The 11,765-nt window shown below is 40.0% G+C and overlaps 1 long non-coding RNA gene across 4 annotated transcripts in view; it reads left to right on the forward strand.

Moving 5' to 3' along the window:
- The first annotated feature begins 4,628 nt into the window (after window positions 1-4,628).
- LOC118237913 overlaps window positions 4,629-11,765 on the forward strand; it is a 28,253-nt gene continuing 21,116 nt past the window's right edge. The window contains exons 1-3 of one of the 4 annotated variants that reach the window (XR_004768422.1): window positions 4,632-4,689; window positions 5,908-6,159; window positions 10,854-11,762. This is a non-coding gene — a long non-coding RNA (uncharacterized LOC118237913). Of the gene's footprint in view, window positions 4,690-5,810; window positions 6,160-10,853; window positions 11,763-11,765 lie in introns of those variants that run through there. The other 3 variants (XR_004768423.1, XR_004768420.1, XR_004768421.1) reach the window with 3 other exon arrangements.

Genomic DNA, 11,765 nt, shown 5'->3' on the forward strand with positions numbered 1-11,765 from the left:
TTTCTCTTTGAACTTATATGTCTACCACTTATTATATTATCTCTTATCTTGCTCTCTTCTGTTCTTCCCCCAGCTCAGCCTCCCTGTCCCATCATGTCTTCCGCACCCCTCCTCTTCTCCCCTTCACATTCTCCTAGTTCCCTCGCCCCTCCCCCCATGGTCCCAATTTGCTCAAGAGATCTTTTCACTTTCCCCTTCTCCAGGGGACCATGTATGTCTCTCTTAGGGTCCTCCTGTTTACCAGACTCTCTGGCAGCCTAGGCTGCAAGCTGGCAATCCTTTACTCTATGTCTAAAATCCACATATGAGTGAGTACATACAATGCCTGTCAATGTAACCAATGGGTTACATTGCTTAGAATGGTTTCTTCTAGTTCCATCCACTTGCCTGCGAATTTCAAGATTCCATTGTGTTTTTTTTTCCCCGAGTAGTACTCCGTTGTGTAAATGTATACATTTTCTCTATCCATTCTCCAGTTGAGGGGCATCTAGGTTGCTTCCAAGTTCTGGATATTACAAATAATGCACCTGTGAATATAGTTGAACAGATGTCCTTATTGTAGGAATGTGCTTCTTTTGGGTATATGCCTAAGAGTGGAATTGCTGGATCTTGTGGTAGACTGATTCCAGTTTTCCTGAGGAATCGCCACACAGATTTCTAAAGTGGTTCTACAGAGTTGGCACTCCCACCAGCAGTGTAGGAGTATTCCTCTTTCCCCACATCCTCTCCAGCATAAACTGTCATTGGTGTTTTTCATTTTATCCATTCTGACAGGTGTAAGATGGTATCTCAGAGTTGTTTGATTTGCATTTCCCTGATGGCTAAGGATGTTGAACACTTACTTACATGTCTTTCAGCCATTTTAGATTCCTCTATTGAGAATTGTCTTTTTAGTTCTGTACCTCACTTTTTAATTGGATTATTTGGTGTTTTTGAGAATAGCTTCTTGAGTTCTTTGTAAATTTTGCCGATCAGCCCTCTGGCAGATGTGGGCTTGGTGAATATCTTTTCCCAATCTGTGGGCTGTCATTTTGTCTTGTGTGTCCTTTGCCTTACAGAAGCTTCTCAGTTTCAGGAGGTTCCATTTATTAATTGTGGATCTCAGTGTCTGTGCTACTGGTGTTATGTTCAGGAAGCAGTCTCTCGTATCAATTCATTCAAGGGTATTTCCTACTTTCTCTTCTAATAAGTTCAGTGTGGCTGGGTTTATATTGAGGTCTTTGATCCATTTGCTCTTAAGTTTTGTGCATGGTGATAGACATGGATCTATCTGCAGTCTTCTACATGCCAGCATCCAGTTATGCCGGCACCATTTGCTGAAGATGCTTTCTTTATTCCATTGTATAGCTTTGGCTTCTTTGTCAAAAATCAGGCTTTCATCAGTTTGTGGGTTAATACCAGTGTTTTCAACTCAATTCCATTGGTCTACCTGTCTATTTTTGTGCCAATACCAAGCTGTTTTTAGGAATATAACTCTATAGTCCTAAATCAGGGATGGTGATGCCTCTGGAAATTCTTTTATTGTCCAGGGTTGTTTGGGCTATCCTGGGTCTTTTGTTTTTCCATATAAAGTTGAGAACTGTTTTTTCAAGGTCTGTGAAGAATTGTCCTGGGATTTGGATGGGGACTGCATTGAATCTGTAGATTGCTTTTGGCATTTTTACTTAGTTTTGCCATTTACTATGTTGATCCTACCTATGCAAGAACATGGGATATCCTTCCATTTCCTAGTATCTTCTTTAATTTCTTTCTTTAAAGAATCAAATTTTTTATGATACAGGTTTTTCACTTTTTTTGGTTAGCATTACCCCAAGGTATTTTATGTTGTTTGTGGCAATTGTAAAGGGTGACATTTCTCTGATTTCTTTCTCAGCACATTTATCATCCATATACAGTAGGGCTACTGGTTTTTTTTTTTTTTTAGTTAATCTTGTATCCTGCCACTTTGCTGAAGGTGTCTATCAGCTGTAGGAGTTCCCTGGTAGAGTTTTTCGGTTCACTTATGTAGACTATCATATCATCTGCAAACAGTGAGAGTTTGACTTCTTCCTTCCCAATTTGTATCCCCTTGGTCTCCTTTTGTTGTCTTGTTGCTCTAGCTAGAATTTCAAGGACAATATTGAAGAGATATGGAGAGAGTGGACAACCTTGCCTTGTTCCTGTTTATAGAGGAATAGTTTTGAGTTTCTCCCCATTTAGTTTGATGTTGGCTGTTGGCTTACTGTATATTGTTTTTATTATGTTCAGGTATGTTCCTATTATTCCTGATCTCTCCTGAACCTTAATCATGAAAGGATGTTGGATTTTGTCAAAGGCTTTTTCAGCATCTAGTGAGATGATCATGTGGTTTTTCTTCTTCAGTTGGTGCATTACATTGATAGATTTTTGAATGTTGAACCAACCCTGTATCCCAGGGATGAAGCCTATTTGACCATGGTGGATGATTTTTCTGATATGTTCTTGGATTCTATTTGGCAGTATTTTATTTAGTATTTTTTACATCAATGTTCATGAGGGATATTGGTCTGTAGTTCTCTTTCTTAGTTGTGTCTTTGTGTGGCTTGGGTACCAACGTAATTGTAGCCTCATAAAAAGAGTTTGGCGATGAATCTTCTGCTTCTATTGTGTGGAACAATTTGAGGAGTATTGGTATTATCTCTTCTTTGAATTTCTGGTAGAATTCTGCACTGAAGCCATCTGGCCCTGCGCTTTTTTTGGTTGGGAGACTTTTGGTGATTGCTTCTATTTCCTTAGAGGTTATAGGTCTGTTTAAGTTGCTTATCTGTTCTTGATTCAATTTTGGTAAGCGATATCTGTCCAGAAAATTGTCCATTTCCTTTAAATTTTCAAATTTTGTGAAGTAAAGATTTACAAAGTATGACCTGAAGATTCTCTGGATTTTCTTAGTGTCCATTGTTATGTCCCCCTTTTCATTTCTGATTTTGTTAATTTGCATGTTCTCTCTCTGCCTTTTGGTTAGTTTGGATAAAGGTATGTCTATCTTGTTGATTTTCTCCAAGAACCAACACTTTGTTACATTGATTCTTTGAATTGTTTTCTTTGTTTTGACTTTATTGATTTCTGCCCTCAGTTTGACTATTTCCTGTCTACTCCTCAGAGGGGATTTGCTTCCATTTTTTCTAGAGCTTTCAGCTGTGATGTCAACTCTCCGGTGCGACTATTCTCTAGTTTCTTCATGTAAGCACTTAGAGCTATGAACTTTTCTCTTAGTACCATTTTCAAAGTGTCCCATACGTTTGGGTATGTTGTGTCTTCATTTTCATTGATTTCTAGGAAGTCTTTAATTTCTTTCTTTATTTCTTCCTTGATCCAGGAATGGTGCAATTGTGTGTTGTTCAATTTCCATGAGTTGGTAGGTTTTCGGCAATTTGTGTTGTTTTTGAATTCTAACTTTAAAGCATGGTGGTCTGGTATGACAAGGGGGTTATTCCAATTTTTTGTACCTGTTGAGGTTTCTATGTTGCCGTGTATGTGGTCAATTTTTGAGAGGGTTCCATGTGATGCTGAAAAGAAGGTATATTCTTTTGTCTTTGGATGGAAAGTTCTTTAGATGTCTGTTAATCCCAATTGGGTCATAACTTCTGTTAGTTTCTTTGTCTCATTGTTAAGTTTCTGTCTGGTGGTCCTGTCCAGTGGTGAGAGTGGGGTGTTGAAGTCTCCCACTATAACTGTGTGAGGTCTTATTTGTGATTTGAGTTTTAATACTGTTTCTTTTATGAATGTTGGTGCCTTTGTATTTGGGGCATAGATGTTTAGAATTGAGACTTCTTCGTGATGGACTTTTCCTGTGATTAATATTGAAAGACCCTCAAGGTGAGGAGTCCCCCCCCCCCCCGATCCGGCCGGCTCCCCAAGAACTCAAAGTCCAATCCAGTTGATGCAAAGAGCAAGAAGAGGCATTAATGAATGGGAAGCATTTGTACAAACGGGCCCTCTCAGCACTCAGGCTAGAGAAAGGCCACTTTTCTCTGGCACAGGCATTTTTAAAGGAAAAAACCACAAGCCTTCGGAGGGGGGTGCTACCCTTGGACCGTTGAGTTAATGACTGGAGTCATGGGTTTTAGTTCCTTATCTTGGAGCCAGATGGTCTCCAGACCCATCCGTTGGGTAAACAGTTCAGACTTCAGTGTGTACTAGTCAATCTTTCCTAAGACAGTGGTCTTTGTTTCTCAAGGACTCAGTTATCATTTCTTGACTCATGGTCAGTCTGTTCCCCTCATGGGCTCCTCCTGGGAGGGCAAACATTTGGAAATTCCTGGCGTTTTAGCTATCTTATGGCCTTGTAGGGGAGTAATTGCTGGTGGTAAGGAAATTCCAGGAACTGAGTCAGAGAGCTTTGGTCAGCAAGTCTCTGGGTCAGGAGCATTTCTTCCTGTTAGGGAGGTGGGGAGCAGAGCCGCATTTGTGTTTTTAGCTAGCTAAGTTTAAATCTTTTAATATGAAACGATCTTCTTCATCTCTTTTAATTTATTAATTTGAAGTCTAACTTGTTAGATACTAGGATAGCTAACTCAGCTTGTTTCTTGGGTCCATTTGATTGGAATATCTTATCCCAACCCTTTACTCTGAGGTAATGTCTGTCATTGAATTTGAGGTGTGTTTCTTGTATGCATCAGAAGGATGGATTCTGTCTTCATATCCATTGTGCTATCCTGTGTCTCTTTATAGGTGAGTTAAGACCATTAATATTGTGGGAAATTAAGGACTATTGAGTGTTTATTCTTGTTTGTTTTTTATTTGTTGTTGGTAGTGGTATTGCATATGGATTTACTCTGCTATTTCTTTTGGGTTTTCGTAAAGTAAGATTATCTATTGCCTATGTTTTTGTGAGTGTAGTTAATTTCCTTAGGTTGGAGTTTACCTTCCAGTAGTTTCTGTAGAGCTGGATTAGTGGTTACATATTGTTTAAATCTAGTTTTGTCGTGGAATATCTTGTTTTCTCCATTTATAGTGATTGAAAGCTTTGCTGGGTATGGTAGTCTGGGCTGGCATCTGTGTTCTATTAGAGTTGGTAAAATATCTATCCAGGTCCTTCTGCCTTCCACAGTTTCCATGGAGAAGTCCAGTGTAATTCTGATAGGTTTGTCTTTATGTGTTACTTGGCCTTTTTCCTTTGCTGCTCTTAATATTCTTTCTTTATTCTGTACGTTTGGTGTTTTAATTATTATGTGACAAGGGGACTTTCTTTTGTGGTCCACTCTATTTGGTGTTCTGTAGGCTTCTTGTGTTTTCATTGGCATGTCTTTCTTTAGGTTGGGAAAGTTTTCTTCTATGATTTTGTTGAATATGTTTTCTGCACCTTTGAGTTGGATTTCTTTACCTTCTTCTATACCTATTATTCTTAGGTTTGGTCTTTTCATGGTGTCCCATATTTCCTGGATATTTTGTGTTAAGGATTTGTTGGACTTAAGATTTTCTTTGCTTGATGAATTTATTTCCTCTACTTTATCTTCAGCATCCGAGATTCTGTCTTCCATCTCTTGTATTCTGTTGGTTATGCTTGCATCTGTGGTTCCTGATTGTTTACTCAGCTTTTCCACTTCCAGCATTCCCTCAGTTTGTGTTTTCTTTATTGTTTCTATTTCAGTTTTCAGGTCCTGAACTGTTTCCTTCAGCTGTTTAATTGTATTTTCTAGGCTTTCCTTGATTTCTTGCATCTTTTGGTTCATCTTTTCTTCCATTTCTCTGGAGGCTTTTCTGATTTCCTCTCTTACGGTCTCTATCATCTGCATGGTGTTGTTTTTTAAGGTTGCTCTCTTCTGCTTCATCTGTGTTGGGATGTTCAGGTCTTGCTGGTGTAGAGTCCCTAGACTCTGGTGGTGTCATATTGGTTTTCCTGTTGTTGGATCTGTTCTTATATTGTCGTCTTCCCATCTCTTCTTCCAGTGGCTGCAGGTGGTGTCTCTTCCTTTCCAGGTGCGTATAGGTCTGGGGGGTCCTCTTCAGGCGGGTGCAATTGGCTTCAATGCTCTGATGGGTCTCAAGGTGGATGCAGGTGGGTCTGAGGCACTTGCTCTCCAGGTGGGTGAGAGTGGGACTAGGGCATAGATGTCAGAAGACTCTAGGTTCCTTGGTCCTCAGGGGCCGATTGAATCTGCCTCTGCACTGCATGGGGACCAGAATGGCCCAGTGATCTCAGTGAGTCATGGTTGCTTCTATAGTGAAATACTTTGAATGGTAAAACTTCTTGAAAGACTTGGGTGACAGTCTTAATACACATCAATACAAAACCCTAGAGGATTTGCTTTCTTTCTCTAAGAGAACACTGATTTAAACCTTAGGACTCTAGATATTTCTCTCTTTATAGACACATGCACACACACACTGAGAGAGACAGAGAGAGAGAGAGAGAGAGAGAGAGAGAGACATGTGCACACACACGCACACACACACACACACACACACACACACACACTGGCATATATACAAATACAATCTGCTGAATCCATTCAGTGTTGTTCATATGTATGTATGTTTACAGCTGAAGACTTAGGACTGGATAATCTATTGGAGGGTTGTCTCTGGAGAAGACAGAGCCTCTCTCAGTCAGCAGCAATGGTTGCATGTAGCTTTTCATCTAGGTGTGGAACATTGTGAGATTTCCTCCGTCCATGTTGCCCTATCAACTGGTATTGTCTTTGTGAAAATCTTGTGTAGGTGGCCATATTGCTGAGACTGCAAGGGTGCATCTTTCCTGTCATATACAGAAGATGCTGTCTAGGAGCAAGTGTCTTGGTCCCCTGTCTCTTATATTTCTGTCCCTTCTTTCAATGTGTTCCCTGAGGCTTGGGTGTGGGAGGTGTGTTGTATATATGTCTATCATGTCTTGGCACCCATTGTCAGTTGTTCACTGCATTTTGACCAGTTGTGGATTTATTTCTGTAATGATATTTGCTGCAGAAGGGAAACTTTTTTGATTGACAGGTGAGAGCTACACTTGTCTATGGATATAAGGATAAATATTTAAAATGCAGTTAGGGGAGCTGGAGAAATGGCTCTGCAGTTAAGACCACTGGCTTCTCTTCCAGAGGATCCAGGTTCAATTCCCAGCTCACAATGGTCTCTAACTCAAATTTTAGGGGACCCAACACCCTCATGAGGAAATGCAGGCAGGCAAAATACCAACTCACATAAAATAAAAAGAAATAAAAACCTTCAGTAATGTAGCAGGATATAAGATTAACTCAAAAAATCAGTAGCCCTCCTATATACAGATGACAAACAGGCTGAGAAGGAAATCAGAGAAACATCACCCTTCACAATAGCCACAGATAACTTAATATATCGTGGGGTAACTCTAACCAAAAAAATGAAACACCTATATGACAAGAATTTTAAGTCTTTAAAGAAAGAAATTAAAGAAGATCTCAGAAAATGGAAAGATCTCCCATGCTCCTGGATAGGTAGGATCAACATAGTAAAAATGACAATCCTACCAAAAGTAATCTACAGATTCAATGCAATTTCCATCAAAATCCCAGCACAATTTCTTCACAGACCTTGGAAGAGCAATACTCAACTTCATATGGGAAAACAAAAAACCCAAGATAGCCAAAACTATCCAGTACTTAATAAAAGACCTGGGGGCATCGCCATCCCAGACTTTAAGCTCTTCTAAAGAGCTATGGTAATGAAAACAGCTTGGTATTGTCATAAAAACAGACAGGTGGACCAACAGAATCTAATGAAAGACCCTGATGTCAACCCACACACCTATGAACACCTAATTTTTGACAAAGAAGCTAAAAATATAAATCAGAAAAAAATAAAATATATTCAACAAATGGTGCTGGTCTAAGTGACTGTCAACATGTAGAAGAATGCAAATAGGTCCATATCTATCTCCTTGCAAAAACTCAAGTCTAAATGGATCAAATACTTCAATATAAATCCATCCACACTGAACCTCATAGAATTGAAAGTGGGAAATACGTTTGAACACATAGACACAGGAGCCCACTTCCTAAATAGAACACCAGTAGCACAGACACTGAGAGCAACAATTAATAAATGGGACCTCCTGAAACTGAGAAGCTTCTGTAAAGTAAAGAACATGGTCAACAAGACAAAACCGCTCCCTACAGAATGGGAACAGATCTTCAACAACCCTACATCTGACAGAGGACTGATATCCAAAATATACAAAGACCTCAAGAAACTGGAAAACAAACAATCCAATTAAAAAATGGGGTACAGATCTAAATAGAGAAAAGAAGAGGGAGACAGGTCACCAGAGGCCAGTCACCCAGCTACACAGCAGCCACAGAGTAAGAAGTAAAGACAGGTATATAGGATAACAAAAGATTAAAGCCCAGAGGCAAAAGGTAGATGAGATAATTTAAGTTAACAAAAGCTGGCTAGAAACAAGTCAAGCTAAGGCTTGGCATTTAGAAGTAATAATAAGCCTCCATGTCTTTATTTGGGAGCTGGGTGATGAACCCCCAAAGAATAAAGAGCAACGAGTAAAAAAAAAAAAAAAAAAAAAAGAGTGAAATGTTGGCAGACTCTCTTCCCAGCATCCCAATGTGCTTTTGTATCTTTAAAAAAAAATCAGTTGTGCATTTTCAGATTTACTTTCATTATCTTTAAGTGTGTGTGTGTGTGTGTGTGTGTGTGTGTGTGTGTGTGTGTATCTGTATGCATGAGCGCAGGTATTTTCGGAGAGGCAAGGGAGCCCCAGGAGCTGGAATTACAGAGAGTTGTGAACTAACTGACAGCAGTGCTGGGAATCAAATTCAAGTCTTCTGGAAGAGCAGGGTGTGTGTGCTTAAGTGCTGAGCCACCTCTACAGCCCCAATATTGTTTCCCACTTACAAGCTGCTCGCTCTCTGGAATGTACCTCAAATGGAGATAACATCCTGTTTTCTCCTGGGAGAACTTAACTTTCAGGTAGCTGCCTGCAATTATTCAGCTTTTCTACACTTATTACAGTCACCAGAACATTTTCCTTCGGTTTGTTTTCTTTAAACTTCATCCTACTTCCCTTCAGGACTTCATGCTGGGTGTTCTTTTCTTGAAAGTAGATAGCAAAGATGTCGGGATGATAATCACCACATCCCCAAATGAAAGTGGTTTCACAATAGAAGCAAGTGTAAACAGCAGAGGCAACTCCTACCAGTCCCATGTAATGCTGTTAGTATCTATATTTAGCCACTGGAAACAATGCCATGATAATGATAGCAGCTGCCATCTAGGAAGATAAGTGAATCAAACAGAAGGCAGAAATGAGTTAACAGCAGTCAAAATAATCAGATCACTGATCCATCCATAGATAGATGCATAGATGAATGGGAGCTGTAGCACGGACCCTCTTCCTCTCCTATGTCTACGTAAAGTCAAGGTCTTTTTAGTTACTGTATTAGTTATAGTTTCTGTATTCGTTACTGTCTCGTTGCTGTGACAAAATATAGGGCCAAAGTGACTGAAGGAAGGAAGGAAGGGAGGAAGGAAGGAAGGAAGGAAGGAAGGAAGAGTTTGTTTTGGCTTACAGTTTTAGGGTTCAGTCATTCATGGTGGGGAAGGCATGGCATCAGGAGAGTGAGGGAGCAGGACACAACATCTTTATAAAGCAGGAAGCAGAGCAACATGGATGCTGGTGTTCATTTTGCCTTCCCCTTCGTATTCAGTTTAGAATCCTAGGTCGTGACCCCATTCAGGGCGGGTCTTCCCTTCTCTATTGAACCTTTCTAGAAATGTCCTCACACACATACTCAGAGGTGTGTTTCCATGGCGATTCTAAATCTTCCTCAGCTAACAAGATTAACCATAATACCCTCTGACACTCTCAGCCTTGTCTTGTGTGCCTACCACATTTCCTTCAGACTCCCAACCTTAAGTTTATTTCTTTTCTGGCCTGGATTTCTCCTTATCTTCTCACTTCAGATCCCCAGTGATTTTTCCATGTTTTATTCTGACAATCCCCTCAAGTTGACAAATCAGTTCAATACCCTGAATAGAATCCTAGCAAACAAGGTTTCTATTTGGATGACTGGAACAAATGAAAGACATTCCGGTAGTTCGGGTATGGCAAATACTGAAGGGAGCTTGGTCCTGCAGCACCTGTGATGCCAGTTCAGCGTGGTAGGCTGACAGGATCAGTAGCTAAGAGGAGAGAGAGCACCTGATTTTAAGTTTATTCCATGGAGAGTTGTCCGTGATGGTTTGGGAATGTCATCTTCATCTGAGACTAATGAGAGTATCTAGAAAGTCTGCTCTTATGTGTGATGCCCAGACATCACTGTTTCCTGCCACCACCAATAATGTCAAAGTAGCATTTTAATCCTAAGAAAATGGAGGGAAAGGCAGCTTGAGACAGATTCCAGACCTGGCTTAGGTTGGAGACACAGTTTAGCTTATTAGGAAGCAAAGGGTGGCAAGGCCCTTGTGATTGTATGGCTAAAGCTGTCTGTCTGTTTGATGGCAGCAAACGTAGCAGAAAGACATGCGAATACTGTGACATGAATAAAATCAGGGCATGGGTCCCCTACACAGAAGACAGCTGTATGAAAGAGAACTAGTCAACTCCCACAGTGGTTTCCCTTCCAGGGCATGTGTCAGATCTGTATTATTAACAGGTGTATTCTAAGCCCGTGTTTCCACAGCAGACTCGGAGAGTGAGTATAAAAATGGAAGTGCTGAGACAAGGGCAAGACAGAGCACATTAGATGGCCAGAGCTCTCTGGGACGGCTCATCTTTAATCAATTTCTAGGGACTCTTGGTGATCTCATTGCTTTTCACTGTTGACTGAGCTGTTAGCTATTACTTTTCATTTACATCTTCCTTAATTTCTTCTGTCTTTCCACATGTTCATGGTGTCTGTCATAACATGAAGATAAGCAACCATGTCTTCCTTAAATAAACTCTGGCTGATTCAAGGAAGAGTCTTGAAAGGGCTTGATATGCAGCGAAGTTCTTCCAGCCTGGCAAGTATTATAAAATCAATTCCATATGCATTATAAATATCAGCTATAACTTGAAAAGTCTGCACTAGGCCTCATACCAGGTTGGACTTTACCAATTTTTATTTTGATACATTTTCATGCTATTTCACTAGTTCCATGTTATTAAAGGACTCCTCTAGTTTATTTCCATTAACTTGTAATGTTCTGGTTCCTAAATATAGAACTTCATCTCTTTCAATTCAAAGTTCGAGTTCCAAAGTCATGACTTCCTGGAGGAAATGAATGTCTTTTAAAAGCTATGAATTTGATGTTTAATGATAAATTAAACATAATTAATGTAGTTCTGGAACTGGAGAGTGGAGCTGGCTCTTTTCTAGTGATTTTCTTTAAGATCAACTTCATTCTCTGATTTTAAATGACTTTCTTCTGTTGACAGGTCTGTGTGACAGAGATAATGATATTTCAAGCCTGTACTTACTTTTCCTAGTGAAAGCCCTTGACTTATGTTTGTCTATCCAAATAAACTTAGTATTGCAGGAGCTGCAGATCCCCCTGGGGGAATGATCGTGTATCCCAGGAACTGAGGGTCACTCAGCTCACAGTTTCTGAAGCACAGACTGGGGATCAGAACCCCATGTAAAGTCAAATTGTTTCCTTTGCAAAGATGAGATGTGAGATGAGTTATACCAGAAATACCTAATTAATACATATAGACACGAGTTTTTAAAATCAAGAAAACCACAGTTTCTAGATTTAGATGTCACCGTTAACTATTATAGCCACTGAAGTATTTCTTCTAGATTCATCAGGGCAGTACCTGCAGTCACGTGACTCGTGGGGTA

The sequence above is a fragment of the Cricetulus griseus genome, chromosome 2 (genome assembly GCF_003668045.3).
Source record: "Cricetulus griseus strain 17A/GY chromosome 2, alternate assembly CriGri-PICRH-1.0, whole genome shotgun sequence".
In the NCBI taxonomy this organism is placed as follows: domain Eukaryota; kingdom Metazoa; phylum Chordata; class Mammalia; order Rodentia; family Cricetidae; genus Cricetulus; species Cricetulus griseus.